This window comes from Lynx canadensis, chromosome D4 (genome assembly GCF_007474595.2).
Source record: "Lynx canadensis isolate LIC74 chromosome D4, mLynCan4.pri.v2, whole genome shotgun sequence".
NCBI classification, from domain to species: Eukaryota; Metazoa; Chordata; class Mammalia; order Carnivora; family Felidae; genus Lynx; species Lynx canadensis.
In genome coordinates, this window is record NC_044315.2 from 2,268,668 (window position 1) to 2,295,238 (window position 26,571).

The following is a 26,571-nucleotide window of genomic DNA, read 5'->3' on the forward strand; positions in this document are numbered from 1 at the left end:
TGTGCTGATGGCTCAGAGCCCGGAGCCTGCTTTGGATTCCGTGTCTCTCTCTCTCTCTTTCTGCCCCTCCCCTGCTCACTCTGTCTCAAAAAAATGAATAAACGTTAGAAAAACCATTTTTTTAAATAAGTAAACGTTTGGAATTACCCTTAACCAGGGTCCCAGACTTCTTGTGTCTGTGGCCTGACATGTAAACTAGCTCAAACCCTTTCTTTAGATGTCAGTGGAAGTTTATCAGTTGTGTTTGTTAGAATATCACAGGAAGGTGGTGCCTTAGAAAATTGGTTTGAGCCGTGCAAGTAAAATGAAGCAGTAGCCCACACTCAGTTGGCTGAGGTTAAGAGGAACATCTCCCCTCACTGAGTGAGCCCGATGGGTGGTCTCCTATGTGGGAGCAGATGTCTTAGGTAATTGCTGGCCGCCCCCCTCTCCCCCCGACACACTCCCTTCTGGCTTTGACTTAGTGTTTTTAGCTTAAGTCTCCCTCTGAGGAGAACAATGTGGCATTAGGGACATTAACACAAAATGCTAAATGCTTGGGACTTGTTGAGACCCGTTCTCATCCAACTTGCCCAGGAAGCGTCGGGCGGGGACAGAAATTCTAGCATCTTTTTGGCACGTGCGCTTGTGCCCTGTGTCCAAAGAAAGCTGTGCCGACCATGAGATGGTTCGCGGTTCTCCTTGCATCCCCGGCCTCCTCCCGAGGGAGATGCAGTGATGCTAGAACAGACAAAAGGGGAAAGACACTTGGCTCCCTGCCCGAACAGAGAAACTAACACTCAGAGGAAGAGAATCCGAAAGCAGGCTGAGATACATACACACCCACCACACCATCTTTGAGCCAAATACGGAAATACAGCGACGTGGTGAGAACATTATGGTAACATTAACACATAATGAGAAAATTATGGAAAAGATGCTCCTCTCCTTGGAATACGGAACCGAGAAAAACCAAGGGGAGATCGAGGATTGTATACGCATCTGGGCAGACGAGTGAGTCATGACAGATGGTTCTCAGTCCTGCAGTTAATTGCTGTACACAAGCGTGAGGGCTTTGTCCTTTAAAATTTTAAATTCTGTCTTGTAACCTCCATATGGTCGCCTGTCATTTGCACAGTTTTCTGTTAAGTCCTGCCTTATTTATTACACTCCAAACAATATTTGCAGAGCGTGTAACGAATTGGTACCAGGGAACATACTCATTAGAATCTTGTTTCTGAAAGCGATTGCTGAGTGTCCCAGAGCATCACCCCGCATTCCTGAAACCCCGATACTCACAAAATACAGAGTTGCCACAGAGCAGATTCGCTCTCATTTTCCAACATCACACGATGATGATGACGCTCTGCGCTCGTTCAGGCACACCTCGTTTTACTGCTTCGCCTTATTGTGCTTGGCAGAGCACGTGCTTGTTACAAATTGCAGGTTTGTGGCAACCCTGAGTCCAGCAAGTCTGTTGGCACCACTTGTTTCCAAAAGCATCTGCTCACTTCGTGTGTCTGGGTCGCATCGTGGTAATTCTCACGATATCCCAAAGGTTCTCGCTATCGCTATATTTGGCGTAAGGATCTGTGATCAGTAATCTTCGATGTTATCACTGCAGGTGTTTTGGGGGCATCACAAAGTATGCACGTGTGACAGCAAAGCGGGTGGATAAATGCGTGTGTGTTCTGACGGCAGACGTGTGGCAACAGGAGAACCGGAAGCCGAAGGGGGGCCTGAAGACGGCAGGGAGCTGGGCCACCCCAGGATACAACTCCAACGGATGGGGACTTGCTTCCCGTGGATGAACAAAGAAAGTGGTTTCCTGAGACGGAGTGTGCTCCCGGTGACGATGCTGTGGAGAGTGTCAAAATGACAACACAGAATTGAGAATATCACACGAACTTAGCTGACAGAGCAGCGGACGGGGTGTGACAGGATAGACTCCGGGTTTGAAGGAAGTTCTGTGTGTAAAATGCTACCAAACAGCATCACGTGCTACAGAGAAATCGTTCTTGAGAGAAGAGTCAGTCAACGTGGCAAACGTCACAGTTGTCTTATTTCCAGAGATGGCCACAGCCGCCACCTCCCTGCGGGGTCAGCCGCCACTGCCCTGAGGGGTCAGCAGCCTTCAACACTGAGGGAAGACCCTCCACCAGCAAAAAGATCGTGGCTCGCTGAAAACCCAGACAGATGATGGCTAGTGCTTCTTAACAGTAGAGTATTTATTTATTTTTGTTTTTTTAAGTGTATTTATTTATTTTTGAGAGAGAGAGAGAAAGAGAGAGAGAGGCAGAGAGAGAATTCCAAGCAGGCTCTGCCCTGTCAGCACAGAGCCCAAATTGGCGCTCAATCCCACAACTGTGAGATCATGACCTGAGACGAAATCAAGAGTCAGACGCTCAACCACCTGAGCCACCCAGGCGGCCTAACAATAGAGTATTTTAAATGTTTAAAAAAAATTTTTTTTAAATGTTTATTTATTTTTGAGAGAGACAAAGACAGAATGCAAGTGGGTTAGGGGCAGAGAGAGAGGGAGATGCAGAATCCGAAGCAGGTTCCAGGCTCCGAGCTGGCAGCACAGAGCCCGACGCGGGGCTTGAACCCAGGAACCATGAGATCATGACCTGAGCCGAAGTTGGACGCTCAACCGACTGAGCCACCCAGGCGCCCGTTTTTTTTTTTTTTTTTTTTTTAGTAGGCTTCACGCCCAGCGTGGGGCCTTACACAGGGCCCAACATGGGGTTGAACTCACAATCCCGGGATCAAGACCTGAGCCGAGATCAAGAGTTGGACACTTAACCAACTGAGCCACCCAGGCACCCCAACAATGGATTATTTTTATTTTTTATTTTTAAATTTATTTTTACTTGTTTTTTATTTTTTGGAATATTTTTAAATTAAGCTACAAACACTGTGTCGTTAGACATAATGCTATTGCCCATTTCACAGACTACAGTACGGTGTAAACATAACTTTATGTGCACCAGGAAAGCAAAAAGTTCACTTGACTCTCTTTATTTCAATATTCACTTTATCCCAATGGACTGGAACCAGATCCACAACATTTCCAATGTGTGCCCATCATTTTTCCCAATTTTGCACACATTGTAAAAAAGCTTAGCAACATCATTATAACTTACGTCATCTCACCAACAGCAGCCCCGCACACAAGTTCCTATTGGCGAATCTTTGCTTGTGGTTCTGCTGGTTGCCTCGGCCACACAGAGGGCAGCGTGGCTCCAGAGAAACTGCCTTCTTCTGTTACCACAGCATGGCGCCCACAGCTTTGTTCTTGTTTCCTGTTGCTTCTTTGGACTGGTAGTTTGTGAGAATCAGGGTCCTCCCTGATAAGACCCACAGCAAGGCTGTGCCTCTCCCATGAGTCACTGCACTGCAATTTAAAACAAAAACAAAATGTTTTTTATTTAACTTTATTTTTTATTTTTAAAAATTTACATCCAAATTAGTTAGTATATAATGAAGCAATGATATCAGGAGTAGATTCCTTAATGCCCCTTACCCATTTAGCCCATTCCCCACCCCCACAACCCCTCCAGCAACCCTCAGTTTGTTCTCCATATTTATGAGTCTCTTCTGTTTTGTCCCCCTCCCTGTTTTTATATTATTTTTGTTTCCCTTCCTTTATGTTCATCTGTTTTGTCTCTTAAAGTCCTCATATGAGTGAAGTCATATGGTTTTTGTCTTTCTCTGACTAATTTCACTTAGCATAATACCCTCTAGTTCCATCCACGTAGTTGCAAATGGCAAGATTTCATTCTTTTTGATTCCCGAGTTATACTCCGTTGTATAGATATGCCACATCTTCTTTATCCATTCATCCATCGATGGACATTTGGGCTCTTTCCATACTTTGGCTATTGTTGATAGTGCTGCTATAAACATGGGGGTGCATGTGTCCCTTCGAAACAGCACACCTGTATCCCTTGGATAAATGCTGAGTAATGCAGTTGCTGGGTCGTAGGTAGTTCTATTTTTAGTTTTTTGAGAAACCTCCATACTGTTTTCCAGAGTGGCTGCACCAGCTTGCATTCCCACCAACAATGCAAAAGAGATCCTCTTTCTCTGCATCCTCGCCAACATCTGTTGTTGCCTGAGTTGCTAATGTTAGCCATTCTGACAAGTGTAAGGTAATATCTCATTGTGGTTTTGACTTGTACTTCCCTGATGATGAGTGATGTTGAGCATTTTTTCATGTGTCGGTTGGCCATCTGGATGTCTTCTTTGGAGAAGTGTCTATTCATGTCTTTTGCCCATTTCTTCACTGGATTATTTGTTTTTTGAGTGTTGAGTTTGATAAGTTCTTTGTAGATTTTGGATACTAACCTTTCATCTGATATGTCATTTGAAAATATCTCCTCCCATTCTGTCGGTTGCCTTTTAGTTTTACTGATTGTTTCCTTTGCTGTGCAGAAGCTTTTTATTTTGATGAGGTCCCAGTAGTTCATTTTTGCTTTTGTTTCCCTTGCCTCTGGAGACGTGTTGAGTAAGAAATTGCTGCAGGCAAAATCAAAGAGGTTTTTGCCTGCTTTCTCCTCGAGGATTTTGATGGCTTCCTGTCTTACATTGAGGTCTTTCATCCACTTTGAGTTTATTTTTGTGTCTGGTGTAAGAAAGTGGTCCAGGTTCATTCTTCTGCATGTCGCTGTCTAGTTTTCCCAGCACCATTTGCTAAAGAGACTGTCTTTATTCCATTGGATATTCTTTCCTGCTTTGTCAAAGATTAGTTGCCCATACGTTTGTGGGTCCATTTCTGGGTTCTCTATTTTATTATTCCATTGATCTGAGTGTCTGTTCTTGTGTCAGTACCATACTGTCTTGATGATTACAGCTTTGTAGTATAGCTTGAAGTCTGGGATTGTGATGCCTCCTGCTTTGATTTTCTTTTTCAAGATTGCTTTGGCTATTCGGGGTCTTTTCAGGTTCCATACAAATTTTGGGATTATTTGTTCTAGCTCTGTGAAGAATGCTGGTGTTACTTTGATAGGGATTGTGCTGAATATGTAGATTGCTTTGGGTAGTATTGACATTTTAACAATATCTGTTCTTCCTATCCAAAAACAAATTTTTTTTTAATGTTTATTATTTACTTTTTTTTTTTTTTTTTTTTTTTTTTTTTTTCAACGTTTATTTTTGGGACAGAGAGAGACAGAGCATGAACGGGGGAGGGGCAGAGAGAGAGGGAGACACAGAATCGGAAACAGGCTCCAGGCTCTGAGCCATCAGCCCAGAGCCTGACGCGGGGCTCGAACTCACGGACCGCGAGATCGTGACCTGGCTGAAGTCGGACGCTTAACCGACTGCGCCACCCAGGCGCCCCTATTATTTACTTTTTGAGAGAGAGAGTGTGAGTAGGGGAGGGGCAGAGAGAGAGGGAGACACAGAATCCCAAGCAGGCTCCAGGCTCTGAGCTGTTGGCACAGAGCCCGACACGGGGCTCGAACTCACAAACCGTGAGATCGTGACCTGAGCCCAAGTCAGACGCTTAACCGACTGAGCCACCCAGGAGCCCCAATGATATTTAAAGTGAGCTCAGAGTTACCTGACCCCAATTTGATAGCAAGATGCAGAGAAATCTACTTAGAAATGTGACCCAGGTAATTCCTGGTGTGGCTCACTTTCCTCCCAGGGGTCTTACCGAGCAGGGCTCCCTCCCTCTGCGGCAGTGCTGACTCACTTTGCCTACAGTCTCCTTCTGCATAATTTTCCTTTGAGGAGGGGTGAGGAAGGCGGGAGAGCGGGAGAAGAGGGGAAGGAGAGGAAGTCACACCATGTTGCTTCTCTCTCATGTTGGGCATGAGGATGGTCCTGCCCAGGACATGACTTATTTTACGTCTTGGGTGTGGGTGCTACACTGAGCCTCCTCCGTGAGCTGGAATGTCACCATGGCACTTCTGGAAAAGAGATTCGATGTCACCTCTGATGGCAAGTAAGCGAGAAACACAAGGGCAAAAATGATCATCAGGCAGACGATGAGGACAAAGGACACTGGAAGCCATCATTTCTGAAGTGACGGTCAGAGAAAGAAATAAGGTTCTAACCTCAGAACACCCCCAAACAAGGGGGGAGGGTTGGTGAACAAGTCCCTCTTCCCATCACGTGCTGTTGAGAAAGGGCGTGAAAGAGCGGAAGATACAAAGGAAGGGAAGAGAAGAGAAGCCTGAGCTCTGCTGCAGGGGGAGGGTGGGAAGGGGCCCCTGGGGCCTCCAAGCTCAACCGCTTGCGTCTTCAAGCTGAGAAAAAAGTAGAGAAAAGGCAAAAATCTATGAAGTCTCATGAATAAATAGACGCTTAACAGGAGGGAAGAGAAAAGAGAGACTCCCAGACTTCGCCCTGGAAGAAGGAGGGATGGGGGAGAAGGAGAGAGCCCCACTGGCAGGAATGAGGTTCAGCCCCAGCCCAGGATGAAGTGAGTCCCAGAAGCCAAGGCAGGCGGAAGTGAGGGATCCCCAAGCAGGGGGAGTGGAGGGTACCAACCCCCAAGCCAAGGATGAACTGGCTTTGGCATTCAATTTAACTTGAGTGTGAGCCGAGCTGCCCCACGTCCACGTGGCCACAGCCCAGGAAGGCAAGGACACAGAGGTGGCCATGCCCCGTGGTCTGGGGGGGGGACCCTGGGGTCCTTTCAGAGATGAGGGTTGCCTCGGGGCAGCAAGACTTTAAGATGGCAAAGTGGAGGCTTCTCAGACCTCTCTTTTCTCTTCACCCTTAGGAAGATGGTCAGGCAATTAGGAACAGAAACAGAAATCCCATCACATAAAGAACATAAGAGAACTGAAATAACGGAAGAGAACACCTCTGCTGCCACACCCTGACGTCCTTGAAGCAGGGCGGCCGGAGGCAGGGGAGCTCAGACACCATGGGAACACGACAAGGGCAGGGGAGTGGGGAAACGGCCCAGACAAGCCGCGTTCCTGTGGTATGCCACCCAGCGAGGCTTGTCGAGTTTCAGAGTATTTGATGAGAAATCTTGGGGTAAATAGCTATACTGATGTAAGTCCTTTGGAAGTACAAATGCTGTGATGGCTACTGCGAGCATGAGCAGAAAGGAAGGAGAGCGGTTGCCATGGGAGCGCTCGGAGCCAAGAACAAGACTTGGGGCCTGGGCTCACGCGCATCTAATTAGTCTTATCTTCAGTGTCTGCAGGAAGAGCTCCCAGGTCAGGGGCTTTCAACCTGTTTGTTCTGGACCATCAACAAGAAATAAATTTTTTAAAAGTTTATTCATTTATTTTGAGAGAGACAGAGAGAGAGAGAGAGAGAGAGAGAGAGAGAGAGAGAGAGCACACAAGCAGGGGAGGGGCAGAGAGAGAGGGAGAGAGAATCCCAAGCAGGCTCTGCACTGTCAGCACAGAGCCCGACGCGGGGCTCAAACTCAGGAACCATGAAGATTTATGACCTGAGCCGAAGTTGGACACTTAACTGACTGAGCCCCCCAGGCGCCCCTAAAAGTGCACACTCTTATGACATAAGATTCATTCTGATGTTTTCTAGATAGTTTCATTCTGCTTTATTTTTCAAACACAGCTGTGGTGATAAGACGATCCCCAGTGATCTCCACCTCCTGGAGTCCACACCTTTTGATAATCCCCTCCCTTGACTGAGGGCAGGACCTGCAACTCAACGTCTCTAACCATTGGAAACGCAAACCAAAAGCACGATGAGATACCACCTTTCACCCATTAAGAGGGCTACCATCAATACACTACAAAGTACCAAGTATTGGCAAGGATATGGAGAATGGGGACACTTTGCACTGTTAACGGAAATGAAAATGGTTTAAAAACTTCTTACCAGACATGTCACCAGAGGCAAGGGAAACAAAAGCAAAAGTGAACTACTGGGACCTCATCAAAATAAAAATCTTCTGCACAGCGAAGGAAACAATCAGCAAAACTAAAAGGCAACCAATGGAATGGGAGAATATATTTGCAAATGACATATCTGATAAAGGGTTAGTATCCAAAATATATAAAAAATTTATACAATTCAACACCCAAAAAACAGATAATCCAGGTTTAAAATGGGCAGAAGACATGAATAGACGCTTTTCCAAACAAGACATCCAGATGGTCAACAGACACATGAAATGATGCTCAACATCACTCACTGTCAGGAAAACAGAAATAAAAACCACACTGAGATACCACCTCACACCTATCAAAATGGCTAAAATTAACAACACAAGAAAAAATAGGTGTTGGTGAGGATGTGGAGAAAGGGGAACCATTTTGCACTGTTGGTGGGAATGCAAACTGGTGCAGCCGCTCTGGGAAACAGTATGGACTTTCCTCAAAAAATTAAAAATAGACCTGCCCTACAACCCAGCAATTGCACTACTAGATATTTACTCAAAGAACATAAAAATACTAATTCAAAGGGATATGTGCACCTCAATATATATAGCAGCATTATCAACAATAGCCAGGTTATAGAAGCAGCCTGTGTCCATCGACTGATGAATGGATAAAGGAGATGTGGTATATATACACACAATGGAATATTACTCACCCATCAAAAAGAATGAAATCTTGCCATTTGCAATGGCATGGACAGAGCTAGAGAGTATTATGCTAAGTGAAATAAGTCAGTCAGAGAAAGACAAATACCATATGATTTCACTTATATGTGGAATTTAAGAACAAAACAAATGAGCAAAGGGTGGGGGCGGGGCAGAGAGAAAGAGAAACCAACCAAGAAACAGACTCTTAACTGCAGAGAACACAAGGATGGTTACCAGAGGGCGGTGGGGGCTGAGTTAAATAGATGTGGGGCTTAAGGAGGGCACATATGATGAGCACCAGGTGATGTGTGAAAGTGTTGAATTGATATATTGTATACCTGAATCTAATACTACATTGTTTGTTAACTGGAATTTAAACAAAAACTTAAAAATATATTAAAAATGGCTGAGATATTAAAATTTGTGTCTACGTATTTCACTGTAATTTAAAATAATTTTTAAAAGCTCTGATAGAGCCACTCACCTGGGAGGCTCAGTCGGCTGAGTGTTCAAGTCTTGATTGTAGCTCAGGTCATGATCCAGGTCGTGAGAATGAGCCCTGTGTTGGGTGGGCTCCTTGCTGGACATGAAGCCTCCTGAAGATTCTCTTTTGCCTTCTGCTCCTCTCCCACTCATGCTCTCCTCTCTAAAAACAAAACAAAACAAAAACAAACTCAGATGGAATCATAAAGCAAAACCCAATGTGTATGTCACATAAAAGAGATTGGCCTAAAATAAAGTAACTTACATACTGCAGTAAAGGATGGGAAAAGTCACACCAGACAAATGAAAATAAAGAGAAAGCAGAGGTTACAATGCCACCATCAGAGGTGGTTGCATTTAGGACAAAGAGTGCTCACTGTGATGAAGGAAGGCCATTTGTAAATGACAAAGTAGCCCAGCATCAGAAAATGTTATTCAAATGCTCCAAGAAAGACAAGAAGCCACTGACAGAAATGTTTCGGAAGTAGGAGGCTTTCATTTACTCCTCTTGGTCCATGGTAAATCAGATAGGGAAAAATAATAATTAAATCTAAAAGACCCTGAAGGATATAAAAAATAAGGTAGACCTGGGGTGCCTGGTTCTACCAGTCAGTTATGCTTTTGACCTTGGTTTCTGCTCAGGTCACGATCTTAGATTCACGTGATGGAGCCCTGTGTCAGGCTCTGCGCTGACAGCATGGAGCCTGCTTGGGATTCTCTCTCTGTTCCTCTCCTCTCTCCCTCTCTCTCTCTAAAAATAGATAAATAAAAAAAAAAGGTAGACCTAATTGATTCACGTAAACTCCATTCACTATTAACAAAGAATACTTCTTGTTAAGTGCTTATAAGGCAGTCAAGCACATTAACCATATATTTGGCTAGTCTATCAATTAGAAGTCTTTTCTCACAATTTATAACTACTTGTTCATAAATAAGGTAATTGTACTATTGACAATTTTTAGCTATTAAAGTAAATACAGGGGTGCCTGCTGGCTCAGTCGGTAGAGCCTGCAGCTCTTGGTCTCGGGGTTGTGAGTGTGAGCCCCATGCTGGGTGTAGAGATTGCTTAAATAAATAAACTTAAACAATTTTTTAACACAAAAAGTTTTAATCCTTTCTTTTTGCTTCCTGAGAACACATCTTTTGCATCCTTCTGTGAAAGCTTACGCACTGAACACAAAGATTCATCAAAAACATCAAAGACCTCAAGAGACGGCCTCAGGAAAAAGACAAAGGCTACACATTGGCTTTCTCTGATCTCAGGTCAGGACAATTAGAATTAATTTTAAAAATTAGGAAAAAAAAGTGTTACCTGTATATTTTCTAAAATCTCTTAATACATTCGGGCCAAAGAAGAAATTGTGATAGTTGATAACAATAGCCCTGATACTAAAGCTAAAGCATTGCTCAGAAAAATTCATAGTCAAGTATTAATTTTAATAAGGAAAAAATAATGAAAAATCATTTAAACATTCAACTCTAGGAGTTAGAAAAAGAACAATATTTTAAAACTAAAGAAACTAAAGGGTGACTGGCTCAGTTGGTACAGCATTTAACTCTTGATCTTGGGGTGTGAGTTTGAGCCCTACAATGGGTGTACAGGCTACTTAAAAATAAAATCTCCAAAAAAAATGAAAATAATCAAAACAACTAAAGAAACTAGAAGGAATAAATTAATACATATAGAAAAGAGGAAAATGGTAAAACTAATAAATCTAACATCAGCTAAAGTATATAGAAGAATACTCATAAATAAAACAGATTATTTCTAAAAATGAAACCCTAGCCTTTCCCTCCTGCTTTAGGGAAGAGCCTCAGCTCTGTGTCCTGTGCATTTCTGCCCTGGGGACCCCCTGACTCACACCTCCAGTCGCCAGATGTGTGGACATTTCCCCCACACCAACAAACAATTCTCAGACACCAGCAGGGTGTCCTAAAATTCAACTCAATTCTGTCACCATCTACCCCAAGGTGGCATCAGATCCCACAGGCTAAGGGCTGAGTCCCCATCCCCTACATCAGATGCCCGAGTAAGTCCAGGTTGTCACCTGAACTTCTTAAATTTTTTTTTTTTTCAACGTTTATTTATTTTTGGGACAGAGAGAGACAGAGCATGAACGGGGGAGGGGCAGAGAGAGAGGGAGACACAGAATCGGAAACAGGCTCCAGGCTCCGAGCCATCAGCCCAGAGCCCGACGCGGGGCTCGAACTCACGGACCGCGAGATCGTGACCTGGCTGAAGTCGGACGCTTAACCGACTGCGCCACCCAGGCGCCCCGAAGACGAAAGACTTTTCAGCACAGAGGAAAGGAGATACAGATTTAAGATGGCAGTTAAATGAGAACTTTATTGCCCCAAATTTGAATTGTAAATATAAACTTATGATCTATGTTTTCTTAAGAAACAAGAACAACTAAACTTATCTCTTAGCTCTGTCCACTGATAAATCTGGAAACAATGACCAAGCCAGAAGCAAGGAGCCTCCCCAGCCCCCAGCCCCCAGGCTGTGGTTGCTATGACCAATTCCCACCTTGGGGAACTAGAACTTCTGCAGAGGGCAGATTCCTCGTCAGGGGTGGGATGACCTGAAGTGTCTCGTCACATCAGATAGCGAAGAAGTGAGGTTGTGTCGAAAGGACTCAGAAGACAATCTGAGGAAACTCTCACTGGCCAGCAAGAGGACAACCAGATCAATAACGCAGTGGAGGGCTGCCTGGGTGGCTCAGTCAGTTGAGCATCCGACTCCTGATTTCAGCTCAGGTCATGATCTCACGGTCACGGGATTGTGCCCCTCGTGGGGCCCACGCCCAGCATAGAGCCTTCTTGGGATTCTCTCTCTCTGCCCCTCCCTCACACGTTCTCTCTCTCAAAATAAATAAATAAACGTTAAGAAAAATAACACAGTGGATTGAAGCACACCAAATATGTTTAAAATGTTAGCTCATAATAATACTAGATAATACTAAACACACCCAACACCACCCCCACACCTAAAAAAGAGGAAAGAAATCAAGAAAGCAGAAAGCACGTTGGTTACCTCTGGAAGATGATGAAGGGGAAAAAAATTGGGCTTCCAAGCTTTTATTTCACCTTTTCTTTATAAAGATGAGAAGCTAGTATCTCAGCTAGTAAATGAAGATAAAGGCTGAAAGAATATCACTATTCGGCAATCCCTAATGAATTAGAGGATCTAAGCAGCGGGCATCAGTGGCTGCTAACACCACAAGAAGAGAGAGATAGCCAGAGATAATAGGCTTTCCAGCGGAGGAGCATCGCCCTTATGATACACGCCTGTCCAAATAATCAAGCCAGAATCCGATTAAGTCCCTAGATCCTACTTACTAGTCATCTATGGGAAATGCAGAGAGTAGAGGAAGGTGTTGAAAAGGATCAAGAGAACAAGACTGATCCCACCTAAAATATTAATGCAAAGTCTTAGTAAGATATTAATTGTTAGCAGAGTTCATCAGTACATTATAAAACCATAGCCAAGTAGAGAATTGACGCATTGATTCAAAGATGGTTCAGTATCAGGAAATCTACCAGTGTAAATAACCATATTAAAAGTTAAAGAGAAAAACCAAATGATCATTTCAAAATTTATTCTTGATTGAAGTCATAAGTGCATAGGAATGGAAGAATATTTCAATTACTCAATAAGATAAATGTATGAATATATACTACTTAATGGTGAAATGTGACATTAAAATTGGGCACATATGGTATGCACTTTTTCCATTATTTAATATCATTTTTATTATTAAATTATTAATTATTAGACAAAAGAAAGAAAATATAATCATAGGAAAGAAGAAGGCAAGAATATGCTTATTTGTATGTGATAAGATTATACGCCCAGAAAGCCTAAAAGAATACAAATTTTATTACAAGGAAAAAAGAAGTCAGCAAGATGGCTGGATCATGACTGTCATGTAATTGTTAACCGTGTGCCAGGCACCGTGCCCAGTATTTCTTATATAGGAACTGGTTTCATTGTCATAACAATCTATGAGGTAGACATGGTTCTCACCATCCCGGCTTTACAGAACAGGAAACAGGGGCACAAAGAAGTTAGTAATTTGCCCACAGCTGGTAAGTGGTGGAGCCAAGATAAGAATCGTTGATGTCTTTATTTGCCAGCAACACCCACTTTTGAAAATGTCCCATTGATTATAACCTAATTAGAAACATCTAGAAATGTGCTTATCAAGAAATGAAGAAGACCCAGGGGTGCCTGGGTGGCTCAGTGGGTTGAGCCTCCTGCTCTTGATTTTGGCTCAGGTCACGATCTCACGGTGGTGGCATCGAGCCCCACGTCAGGCTCCACGCTGAGTGGAGCCTGCTTGGGATTCTCTCCCTCTTTCTTTGCTCTTCCCCTGCTCATTCTCTCTCTCTCTCTCTCTCTCTCTCTTTCTCAAAATAAATAAATAAACATTAAAAAAAAAAAGAAATGAAGAAGACCTGTATGAACAAAACTTTAAAAGAGAAGAAGAAAGATGATAAAGGGCAGAAGAGCTGAATTTTTGGTGACCTCTAACCTGACTGGTGTCTAGACCACTGTTCTTCAAAGTCACGTGTGAATACCAGACCTTCCCATTGGGATGAGTGTTGATGCGTCTGGGTCACTGTAAGGCAGTGGGTGTGTCCAGAAAAATAAACAGAAGCTCCCTAACGAGAGCATCACCCCCTCCCCTCACACACTTGCTTTTAGCTCATTGTAGCTCAGTACGCTTTGCCTCCGTCCAAGTAAGTAAATATAAGGGTTCTATTATTAAATTGAGAGCGTTTTTATTGCAAATCATTGCAATGAGATGGAGAACAACCAGGAAAGTTTTACATCATTCATGGCAATTTTCAGATGATCGCATAATAAAATACTTAAATGAGGTTTTTAGCTTAGACATTACAGCAAAGAGTTAAAAATGTTGTTAAGTTTCTCAATGCCTAGAAGTGTCTCGGAGTAGTTTGTTACCTAGCAGATACTCTCAAAAAAGGATCAGGCATAATCTACTCCTTCTAGTAAATTTCAGGTTTTAACACTAGGATGTTCAAAAGAAAAGTGTTGGGATGAGAACATTTTTGCTGCTGTAATTTTGTGTTGTTGTGAGAATTCTTACAACATTCTTAAAAATTGGGGAATTTTTTTAAACTTGTTTTGAAATCTTCCAAAAGAAGAATCCACTTGATAAAAATATGAAAAGTAAAACATCTTCTAATTAATATGCAAAACTTCCTGACCCACATCAGGAAAGATGAAACTGATTCCCTTAAAATCTTTCCAGAATGAGTGGAAATGCTTGAATTACTGGAGACACAACCCAGGAGAGCAGCCCAGGCCCTACCTCCTCCACCTGGATTCATGCTTATTCTGGAGAATCATTTCACCAATGATGGATGGAAAACCAAGGGTCAAAATAAATGGAATCTAGACCCAGACTTCACATGTCTGCATCAAAAGCTGCAAAACAAATTAAAAAAAAAAAAAAATGATGCGTGGGGCACCTGGGTGGTTCAGTCAGTTGAGGCTCCAACTTCAGCTCAGGTCATGACCTCACAATTTGTGGGTTTAAGCCCCATGTCAGGCTCTGGGCTGACAGCTCAGAGCCTGGAGCCTGCTTCCGATTCCGTGTTTCCCTCTCTCTCTGCCCCTTCCCTGCTCATGCTGTCTCTCTCTCACAAAATAAGTAAACATTAAAAATATTTTTTAAAAACAAAAAAAATGATGCATAGCCTATCACACTGCTCTATTACTAATATTTTCTACTAACATTTTTGTATCATTAAATAACATGAAGATATTTTAAAATAGTGTCTATTTCCTCTTCCACTTATCATTTTCACTTCTATTTTTGCATATGTGTGATAATATACACGATAGATTAATGCAGTTACATATCTACATACCTTAAAAATAAATCTATATAAACCCATAATTAAGAGAAATAAATATACTGGGGGCACATGCTGGCCTAAGGTACATGTTACAACTTGGAGACTCCTATATTGACTTTCCAAAGTTGCAATAATTTGATGATTGAATAATCTGCCTTTCTTGGCTACTTAGCAGAAAGTTCTTAAAAGTCTGCCCCAGCGAGACTTTTCACTCTTATGTGGATCCTGAGAAACTTAACAGAAGACCATGGGGGAGGGGCAGGAAAAAAAAAAAGAGAGAGGGAGGGAGCCAAACCATAAGAGACTCTTAAAAACTGAGAATAAACTGAGGGTTGATGGGGGGGTGGGAGGGAGGGGAAAGTGGGTGATGGGCATGGAGGAGGGCACCTGTTGGGATGAGCACTGGGTGTTGTATGGAAACCAATTTGACAATAAATTTCATATTAAAAAAAAAAGTTCTACCTGTTGGTTCAGTGGATAAAAGCAAAGTGAGGCCTTAAACACACACAGCGAGGCTCTGCTGAGACATTTGCATTTGATGATAGGAAAAAAGGTCTAGCTGATCTCCTGTCAGTGTTTTAAAGGAGAATTTAAATTAGTAGTTAATGGTCTAAAAAATCAATTTTTTTTTAATTTTTTTTTAACGTTTATTTATTTTTGAGACAGAGACAGAGCATGAACGGGGGAGGGGCAGAGAGAGAGGGAGACACAGAATTGGAAGCAGGCTCCAGGCTCTGAGCCATCAGCCCAGAGCCCGATGCAGGGCTCGAACTCACGGACCGCGAGATCGTGACCTGAGCTGAAGTCGGACGCTTAACCGACTGAGCCACCCAGGCATCCCAAAAATCAATTTCTTTATATATTTTTTTCTGATTCCCAATACGGAAAGTAACTGGATTCCTGTGTGAGGCCACCTGACTCTACCTGTTACTGGTATTGTCACTTACCTTTGCCGCTTGCGGCCAGTAGAGTGGCAGCTCCCCAAGTCACCCAGTGTGCCATTTCTGTCAGGAGAGATTATTCACCGGCAGGAGAATCACGTCATCAGGAACTATTTTCTGTGAAGGGACAGTTTAAATCATGGCTCTCTACCTCAGCTGCATGCCACAATCCCTGGGGGTCTTCAGGAAGTTCTGAGGCCCCCGTCACCCCAGCCCCTGGGGGTCTGAGGTCACTGGTCTGGGAATTAGGTTTTCAGAGCCCCTCGGCTAACAGGAGTCAGAGCCCCAGGGCCTGCCGTGACCCTGGGAGCAAAGGTTGCAAAGGCTGAAGGCCAAAGCGTGTGTGTCCCTGTGGGAGCTGAGGCCCCACCCCTGCCAATGGCTCGGGGGTCCCCGGCACCTGCCACAGGGGCAGGGGCCCCATCTCACTTCCACCGCTATTTTCAGACGTTGTTATTTTTTATCTCAGGGCCAAGCTCTTCCCAGAGTTTAAAAGAGTTGTGCAGAGTTTGCCCTTTTCTTCAATAAAGTGGTAAACGTATCATGAGATGCTTCCCGGAGGCGGCAGAGGTCATAAAATGGACTTGTACGTTGGACACACAGAGATCCTTGTCAGTGGATAAAGAACAAGAGATCTGTTGCCTCCATCTCCGTACGAACAGTCAGCAGGTAAGACCTCGGAAACACAGATGGAAGCACAGAGGAAAACCTGGCCGAGGAACACGGGTGCCTCGAATCACTTCAGTTTGGAACCCGGCAGGATTTTCGGGAAGACGCAAAAGGGAATCGAGACGGTGACAAGCTGTGATTTGCCCATTTTTACATGTGTAGCTAATAAAGCAAACGCTCTACGAGAGTGTCACCTCTTGAAGTCTCACCACTTGGACACTCTTGTAAGTTGGGCACGTGGAGCAGGGGGCGCTGGTGTGACCGGTCCGGGCGGACGTTTGTAGAACCACCGACCGGAGATCAGTGCGACCGTCCAGCGGCGAGAAGACAACCCGAAGGCAGGCAGCCGGTAGGCGGGACACAACTGCGGGGTACTCAGCTATCACAGTTCGTGCGACTGCAGGACGAGGCTGAGGCTGGAGAGTGGGTTCCCGGGGTCTCCCCTTGAGTGACCTGGTGGCAAAGGCCCAAACCGGGGATCTCGGGTGCGCAGAGGGCGTCTGGGGGGAGACGCAGGTCCTGCTCCAGGAGAACACGGCTTTGAGGGGCAAAGGGGACACCTGCCCTGGGGACCGGGAAGCCGTGTGCAGACGGGGGTGCAGCGCTCCCGAGCGATCGTTCTAGAGACAAGCCTGGCAGCGTCTGCATGTGGGCTGGCCGAGGCCGGGACGTGGGCCAGACTGTCCAGGGAGAGAGAAAGACCACAGGAAATATTGGAAGTTCAGGTGATGACAGAGACACGGGGAGTGGGGACCTCCCCTCCTGCAGACCCAGCACCAGCAGGGAGAGCGAGAGTGGGGCAGGACTTGTCCAAGGACTTATTACGTCCGGTGATACTGGGGTCCGGTGACCGGCGGCTTCCCACAGGGAGGCTGATTCCAGGAGGGCTGAGCCAGACGGAGGATAGAGGGCCATGAAAGAGGGGAAGACGGCCAGAAGCGTGTCTGTGAAGAGAGGAGGATGGGGACAAGTCTCTGTAATTCTGCAGATGAAACGATGTGATCACGTGTAACCAGCCAGCGAGAAGCTGCTGGGGGAGGACAGAGGAAGTACCGAGAGGACCCACACTGCTCCAGCGGAGGACAAGCAGGTCCCTGCCGGGGACACGGCCGCTTGGGCTCTGGAGAGACGGGATGTGGAGGGGCCTTGGGCGGAGTGGGAGCACCTGCACCCTGCTGCTGGGGAGGAGGATGGCAGTGAGGTCAAGGGGGGAGAGAGAGGGACGCCGGAGAGGGTGTAACAGAGAACACGGGGGGCTGCGGGAGGGGTGGTGAGCACCCCCAAAATAGGAAACTTAAGTGACATTACTTCATGTGGTACCAGGGTCCGTGGAGGGTCCAGGAGGAGGGTCTGGTGAGGGCCCGGGAGGAGGGGCTTCCATGGAGGGTCCAGGAGGAGGGTTCGTGTGATTGCAGAAGGTATGTCGGTGAGGGTACAGGCCGGGTCTATTCCAGGAGCCGTGGCTGTGGAGAGAATGTGAGCATTTGCCAGAACAGGGAGAGGATGCATAACGTCTGGAGAAGAGTTGAGCCACGGAAGAAGATCCGCTGGGGGTCCTGTGGGTAGTTGTTGGGGCAGCCCTGAAGGCAGGCCCGGGCTGTGGGGTTCATCACCCCCCTCCATACAGGACAGAGCACAGGACCTTCTCAAGGGCTGGCCCAGACATGCGGGCACAGGGAGGGGAGGAAGCTGCGGGCAGTCAGATACCAAATAAGAGATCAGACTGAGGTCACATCAGAGAGATCAGATAAGTCTCTCAGCCCATGAATTTGATTTTTCCTCAAACCTCAAAATAATGTCTCATCAGAAAAGTAGACGAATGACATCACTGGGACGTTTGAAGAATCATATCCAAAGCTACCGTGACCCTGGATACCTTCAGAACAAAGGGTAGCCACGTGTGTAATCATTAGGTGCCGAGTCATCATTATCTGGCTTGTAGAACAGCCACCTTCCGGGACTTGTTCCCTGGCGGCAGATGGGCCCGGCAGACGTAGTGTCTGAATGTGTGGGTCTCAGCGCAATAAGAACGTCCCCAGCCGTCTGACAAACCAACAAGTTGTTGGCGATGGTATCACAATTTATCCCTATCCCTATTGCTATTCTTTTACAATTTATAAAAAAGAAGAGTGAGAGAGACAGTACCCGAGAGCCAGGTCCACAGTCGTCATCTCGACGCCCACGCCAGGCAAGGACCATTACCAGCCTCAAATGTCTCAGTCAGACTTTTGTGGATGGAGTCCAGATGCGTGTGCCCCTCTCCCCTTGATCGTATTCGCCAGCTAGGAGAGGAAGAGGGACAGGAGCAGGCTGTAAAATACTACTCAGTGCGGCTGAGGGACACCCCGGCCCCGATGACCACACGGGAGCAGAGAGAGAGCAGTGAGCACGAGAGGCAGAGTGTGCAATGACGCGCAAGGGTGCACCTGCGTGATTCATCCCATGGGGCTTGGGGTTGCTGAACTGAAGGCCTGGTGCCTGGAAGGCGGGAGTAAGAGGCACAGACAGGAAAACAGTGGAAATCCGGGTGAAATCTGCCAGGACCCCCAGACCTGCATGTGCACCGAGGGAAGCCGTGCACCTTCCCTTTGGTGGGAGGCATGTTCCCCAAAGGCTGTAACCGCTTCCCAAGCCCGGGTCGGCCTGGAGACTTGCTTTAACCTGTAGAACGTGGAAGAGGTGATGGGCCAAGTCTGGGCTCAGGACCTGAGGCCTCCTTTAGCGCCTGCTCCTGGCTCCCTGGAAACCCCACTGGGCTGCCACGTGACCCAGCCAGGCCACCCCCAGGATGAGGCAGACAGAGGGTGCCCCCGCCCCACCGGCCAGCCTTGGCCACAGATTCGTGAGTGAGCGGGATGAACTGCCCGGCAGAGCCTGTCCTAGATTGCTGACCCACAGCACCTCAGGCCTAATTAATGCTTGTGTTTCTTTAAAACCACTATGTTTAGGGGGTGGGTTTTTTGTTTTTTTGTTTTAAATACAGCAAAAACTGACAGGCGCACCTTCGTGCCTGAACCAGAAAGCCGCTTGACTCGGGGTCACAGGTGGAGCAGTGGGAAGGGATGAGATACACATTTCTACCCGGTTCTCAGCCGTTACTCCAACCGTGAGCCGCCACCTGCATCTGGGTGCTTACGTGCCAGGAAGGGGGACAGAACAGCCTTCCTGCAGGGACTCAGGGGCCCAGAGGACCCCAAACAGGGACATAACGTGGGAGAACCACATCGGTCTGCTTCCAGTGGGGTAGTGCATTACCAAACCTGTGGTCACCTTCTTCTTCCGGCAGGAGAAGTCACAGAGAGGAGAAAACCCAGCTTTCCGCTGTCACACACCACCTCCCCCGTCACCACGCAGAAAGGTCAAGCAGCTTTGAGGGGCCTTACTCCCAAATACGAAAGAACACCCAAATGCAGAGAAGGAAAAGTTCTTCCTCTGCTTTCTTAGGCTCAGTGGTTGGGGCTTATACATCAAATGGATAAAAGGCAGATTAACAGGAGAAAAAACCCAAGAGTTTATTTGCAGGTGCAACGTGCATACACGTGGGAGGACTCAGCGGTGAGTGGCTCAAAGGGGTGGTTAGAATCTGGGGCTTTAAACCATCTTAACAGAAGGCGATAAATCGTGGAGAAGAGACAAGACAAAGGAGAAAGGGTGTGGGTTTGTAGGGGTGGTGATCATGGGCTGATAAATATCTGGGGAAACGAATGGAATATGAGGGATCTTTTAGCAAGCTCTGTTTGGGCCGGTTTTCCGTCTCCAGTGAGACAGGTTGCATCACATGGTCTCTTCTGGAACTGGACAGGAGTGGGGAACATTTCACAAGGGAAAACGTATACCCTGCATTCAGGCAGAAAGGGGAGGATAGAGAGTTTTTCCTGAATCTGCTGTTTCTCCATTGCCTTCCACTCAAAATAATCCTTATGCCAAAGCGGTCTATTTTGGGATGGTCTATTCTGATCTCCTTCACAAGGATAACCAGATACTTGAAAAGAGTTATAACATGAAAAGCAAAGAATAAGACCATCATACATGAAAAAGAACACAAAATAAACATCAGCATTGGGGACAGTAAAAAATCAACTTCAAAAAGCCCCCGTAATTAGTATGTGCAGGGATATAAGAGAAAATATTGAACCTGTAAATCAAGGACCAGATGCTGTGAAAAGAAAAATCAAAGAGTCAGTAAAAAGCTAGGAAATTAAAGCATGATAGTGAAAATTAAAATTTCAGTAGAAGCATGGGGAAATAATGTTAAATCTGTCTTTGAGAAGGTGAAACCATAGCCGATGGAGACTCTTGGAAAGAAAGAAAATGAGTGGATCAGTTTGAGGTTGACTGGTGAGCACTTGAGAAAGTGAGACCAGGGGAGGCAGCTGGGGAGGCTCTCGGCACCTTACGCACGAATCTCCCCTGGAGGGAAGGACTCTACTTTTCAAACGGAGAGGATCACCACGTCCCAGCAAAGTGAACGGAATAAGCCAAGGCACACGACCATAACCATGAGTGGTAGAGCAGATTGTAAAACATTCCGAGGGAAGGGAGTTACTTTACAAGAGAGAGGGGATAAGATGTTAGCAGGCTCCTTACCATTATTAAAAATAGAAGAAAAACTGGGATAGGCCCTGAAGAAAAATTATATTCAACCTAGATTTCATACTGAGTCAAATTATGAAGGATGAGAGTAAAAATGTATCACTCAGGCACCATTTTCCAGGAAGCTGCTAGAGGAGGCCTTCTGCACAAATGAGAGAGGAAGCTAAGAAAGACAATGACAGGGATTGAAAACCAGGGACCCACCAGAGGGAGGTGGAGAGCAGCCCCAATATGCTGCTAATGGGAGGTCCCAGGACCACAGCTGGACGGCAGCTGCAGGGACAGCAGGTGCACATTCCAGGAGCCTGAGCGCGAGCGGAGGGAGAGAATGATGGCGCCCACGTGTAATCGGGTATTTTGGCAGGGTAGACAAGTGCACTGGAGAGGTTGGGGGGGTAGAACAGAGATACAGATTAAGAAACGCTGGAAAATGAAAAGGATGTGGCAATTATTAACTACAACCAAAAAATATGTAATAAAGGAACTTGAAGTTTCTTGGCTACATCAATCAACATGTTTTTCCCCCAGTTTAGGAAGCGTTGGCCATTTTTCTTCAGATTTTCTTTCTTCCCCTTTGTTTCCCTCCTCTTCTCCCGTGACCCGTTAGGGATACACCGGTGCAGCTGAAGGTGTCTCACAGGTTTCTGGGGCTCTCTTTCGTTTTCTATTTCTCAGACTAAATAATCTCCGTTCGCTGAACCTTCCGGTTGCTCAAATCAGGTGTTGGGCTGTAGTGCCCACGGTCTTCACTTCAGCTTCGGAAATTTTGTTTGTTTTCTCAGCCTTTTAACACCTTTATAATCTCTATTTGGTGACACACCGTTCTCAATCTGTTACTTCTTCAGACATGGTTTCCTTTAGTCTTTGAACATATTTATAGTAACCGATCTAAAGTCTCCGTCTTGTAAGTCCAACATCTGGACTGTTGTAGGGATACTTTTTATTTCCTGTGTTTGGGCCACACTCAGCTGTTTGCACGTCATCTAAACTTCAGTGTGCATCAAAATCACCTCGAGGGCTTGTTAAAACAGAGGCTGGGCCTCATCCCCAAGTTTCTGGGGTCCAAGAATTTCTGACATAGGGTCCACGGAAAACACTCTGAGAACCACCAGCACCAGCCCAGGCTAGACCCACCACGATCTCGGCCTCAAAGCAGGGTCCGTGTCTTACGGGTCTCTTGCTCCACGGGGTATCCAACACAGTGACTCACAAAGAGCCATTCTACTAGCTTTATTGATATTGAATTACTGAATTTCAAAGGTGTGTCACAGAACATGGCATACACATCGAGGTTCTAAAGAAGAACCAAAAGAGAATGAAGAAGGGCGTGTGGCCCATTCATAAGGGAGGCTGCTTCATCAGTGAACAAAGAAAGGGGAAGGCGTGAGCTTGGTGATCTCCAATAGCATTCCGGGCATCGAGTCGTTAATTATCTCAGTTTTCACACAAGGAAGAAAGACTTAATTTTTTAATCATAGCATGCTTCTAGTGATTAGTAGATTCAGTATGAGTGAACACTGATGTCTTTTTACTAATGGGAAAATTGTTGTTAGTTACTAACGGGAAAATCATTACGATTAGTGCCCAGCTAAAAAATGCCAGACACAGAAACCGAAGCAACAAGCCGAGGCAGCCGTGTGCAGGACAGTGGGCAGGGGGCTGCCTGGCTTTGAGCCCACAATGCCACGTGCACTCGGGCCCTCAGTTTCTCCCTCTGTAGAATGGGCACCAAAATACTCACATCCGCTTCAGAGGGTAAGTCCTCAAAGCAGCGTCTGCTGCACAGTGAACGTTTGTTAAAAATGCCAACCGGTGCAGCCCCTGTGGAAACCAGTATGGAGGTTCCTCAAACCATTAAAAAGAGAGCTACCATGTGACCCAGCAATTTCACTGCTGGGTACTTACCCAGGGAAAATGAAAACACGAACTCGAAAAGATACCTGCACACCCGTGTTCACTGATGTTTCACTTACAATAACCAAGATATGGAAGCCACCTAAGTGACCTCGGTGGATGAGTGGATACGGGAAATACTTCCAGCAGAATTTTATTCAGCCATCAAAAAGAAAGAAATCTTGTCATTCGTGACAACACAGAGGTCTTGGAGACATCACGCTAAGTGAGATAAGCCAGGCAGGGGAAGACAAACACCGAATGATCTCACTTACCTGTGGGATCTAAAACACCAGCAACGATAAAACTGTGGAGTCATTGCTAGAGAGGGTATTGTAAGTCCTGGAGGGTGAACGGGGTGAGAGCTGAAACGTCAGCGATGTTCTGGTCCCAAGGCTGTCGAGGGCGATAGCACTCTGAGGACAGAGCCCCGTGACACCGCAGAGGACGATTAGATACAAAATCCGCTGTGACCCCCTGACACTCCTTGAAACTACACGTACTCCCTTCACGTAGCCAGCAGGTGCATGTCTGGTTAATGTCTAAAGATCCTTTGTGTTCCCTACCCATGCTTTGATATCCTTTGATACTCATATCTAAGAAAATATGAAACAAAGACTCTGTGCAGTTTGCTGCTGCAGCTGTTTCACTGGTGGAAGCATGCCCGCACGTCCGCTCCATCCAGTATCTGAGAACTTCTTTGGTGTGCGGCCACACAAAACAAAAAGCAGACCCGTAGACACGGAGGAGTGGGGGCGGGTGGAATCAGTGAAGGGGTTGAAAGGCACAAACTTCCAGTCATGAAATGAGTAGGTCCTGGGTGTGGCAGACAGCATGGTGATTGATGGTAGTTAATAATAACTGTGCTGTACATTTGAAAGTTGCCCAAAGAGTAGATCTTAAAAGTTCTCATAAAAGGGTTAATAATAAAAGTAAACCAGCAGAGAATCTTCTCAGGTTAGTCTGTGCTTTCGGGGATATGTTTCCCAGTGAAATTGAGAACGGGAGAGGTACTGGGGCCGTGGAGGGGAAGAAAAGGCTCTCCTAAAGTCCCGTGGGTCCCAGGGGTCTCTAGGGTGATGGCACCCTGTGTAGACAACACCGTGGCTGTCCCGCACCCATATCTGTACATTCCCAGCTCCCATCTCCCACTTCTCCAGACATCCTGCACCTGCAGGAAAGGAGAGGGAGAGAGAGGACGAAAGGCAAACTCACGTCCCCATCAGCTTTTTCGGTCATGCTGCGGATGGGTGCTTCTGGAATGGAAGTGATTTCAGGTTCGTGACCCTCCCCAGAACCCGTGAGAATCCACATCCCAGCCCTGATTTTAGGCTGATGGCTAGTGAATCCGAACGGGATCAACCGAAGGAAACTGGACAAACATTCCTTCTCTTGTAAGGGGTTCAGATTTCCCCCGAGAGCCCTGGAATTGACTGTAAGTCTTGGCAAAGAGCATCACCCACAGTGCGGGGCTCATAAAGTGTACAGCTCTCTGGAAGACGGGTTTCTCCAGCTGGATTTCGCAATGGTAAACACACCTCAGTAACACAGCCGGAGGCGAGGAACCAGTCCCGGATGACTGATGTGGGGACTGCACAAAGGCGGCAGAAGGGGCAAGATTCGGTCATGCTACTGGCCTGGCCGCGGCCCCTCCTGCCTGGCGGTGTCATTCCCGCGGACTCTGCACGCCGGGAGAGGCTAGCCCTCTGGGTCACCCTGTGCGCACTCAGGCACTCTCTCCTCTTGCCCTTTCTTCCCTTCTTTTCTTTCTTCCTTTCATCCTTTTTGGCTGAGAGGGCCAAACTCAATTGCGTGTTCTCTCTTCAAGCTTTCCGTCGCAGAGATTTCCAAACACACACAACGGTAGCGGTAGGCACACCACAGTCCCCGAGGCTCTGTCACCAGCCTCCCACATCACATTGAGCCAGTTTTGTTCTCTCTGTTCCCCACTGATGGGGTTCTTGAGCAAACGGCTAAGAAAGAATTCTTGAGATGTCTTTGGTGCGAAAAGGTGGTTTTACTCAAGCACAGGGACGGGACCCAGGGGCAGAAAGAGCTGCCCTGGGGTTGTGAGGGTGACTGATTATACACCTTTAGGTTTGCGGAGGGAGGGTGATAGAGGAAGTTTCTAAGGAATCTGGAAGCAAGGCTTTCAGGACCTTGAGATAAAGTTATTTTCAGTCTTTAATAAAACACAAACACCAAGGGGGTAGGGCAGCCAGGAGTTGCCTGAGAAAGGTCTCGCTCTGCGTGTCTCAGGTGTCTGTCAGTGGGCTGCGGGCGGGAAGGAGATTTCATTTAAGCTACGTTTCTCTTGCCTTTGTTTCCTTCACCACCCTCTACTTTTCCTCCACCACCCAATGTTTTCCTGGAGCATTTTACAGCAAATCCCAAAATTTCACTCTTTTTTTTTTAATGTTTGTTTGTTTGTTTATTTTGAGAGAGAGAAAGAGTGCGAGCAGGGGAGGGGCAGAGAGAGAGGGAGACACAGAATCCGAAGCGGGCTCTAGGCTCCGAGCCGTCAGCACAGAGCCCGACGCGGGACTCGAACCCCACGGTGAGATCATGACCTGAGCTGAAGTTGGACGCTCAACCGACTGAGCCACCCAGGTGCCCCCAAAATTTCACTCTTAAATGCGGCATTTCATCTCTCTAAAAACTAAGCACTTAAAAAAAAAAACCTATCTAAAATACATGATCACACTTTCCCTAATTAACAACAATCCCTCCATATCATCTAATATACAGTTTGTTTTAAAATCTCTCAAAAAATACCTGCTACAGTTGTTTTTGTTCCAATAGGCTCCACTCAAGGTCTCCATGGCGCATCTATGACACTTTCGTCTGTCTTTCTCTCCCCAGGCCACATGTCCGGCCGGCTCAGGTTCCCACAGTCTAGACCTGCCCAATTGAATTGTCAAAGTTGTCAGAAGTCCAGAGATAACAGAAGTAAAGCCAGTGAATCACCTAAGTAGCAATGAGTAAAATTTATCGCGCCCACACACACAAGACGGTTTGCCTGCCAGGAGCACTTAGACCAAGCACCGCGTGAGGCTTGGCGTATTGTCCTAAAAAGTGGATCATGTCGTGAGAAGGCAGGGACTGCATATTCTTCCCAGGGATTGGCTGTAATGTTAGAATGTTCCAGAATTAAAGGGAATTGGTCACCAGTTACTTCATATCTGTTTCAGGGGACAGTTTAAATTTCACTTACGATTTCCAGAGGCACCAGCAAGAAGTAACCCAGGCAAGTGAGCCTCCCTTGTCTGGCAAGACAGAAAAAAAAAAAAAAAAAAAAGCTAAATTGAGCTTTGCTTGTGTGACTAAATTGGTTTTGTCTGCACAGGGAATTTTCAAGTATGGTTGCCATTTGTGTTTCATTTCACCAGTGTAACTAACACATTCCTTTGCTCCCCAAGCTCCTATAAACTGGTGTTTGGATCTGGAGGCTTGTTTAGACGTGGGTTTGAACTTTTCAGCATGGATATTCTAGGATATTCTATACACGGTGCTGGCAGTTCCTCCCACACCCCTAATGTCTGGTGACCCAAGTCTGCTGGACCTGATATTGGTAGGAGGCAGGGGGAAGGTCAG

The 26,571-nt window shown here is 46.2% G+C and overlaps 1 long non-coding RNA gene across 2 annotated transcripts; it reads right to left on the bottom strand.

Moving 5' to 3' along the window:
• Nucleotides 1-15,834: 15,834 nt before the first annotated feature.
• Nucleotides 15,835-26,248, bottom strand: LOC115499542. Of its 2 annotated transcripts, XR_004344356.1 has the most exons (6): nt 26,192-26,248; nt 25,753-25,878; nt 18,637-18,773; nt 17,800-17,954; nt 16,701-17,435; nt 15,835-15,939 (listed from the first exon to the last, which is right to left on the bottom strand). It is a non-coding gene; the product is annotated as an uncharacterized LOC115499542 (long non-coding RNA). The 2 variants fall into 2 exon arrangements; XR_004344355.1 differs by having other exon boundaries at nt 15,835-17,435.
• Nucleotides 26,249-26,571: the final 323 nt, after the last annotated feature.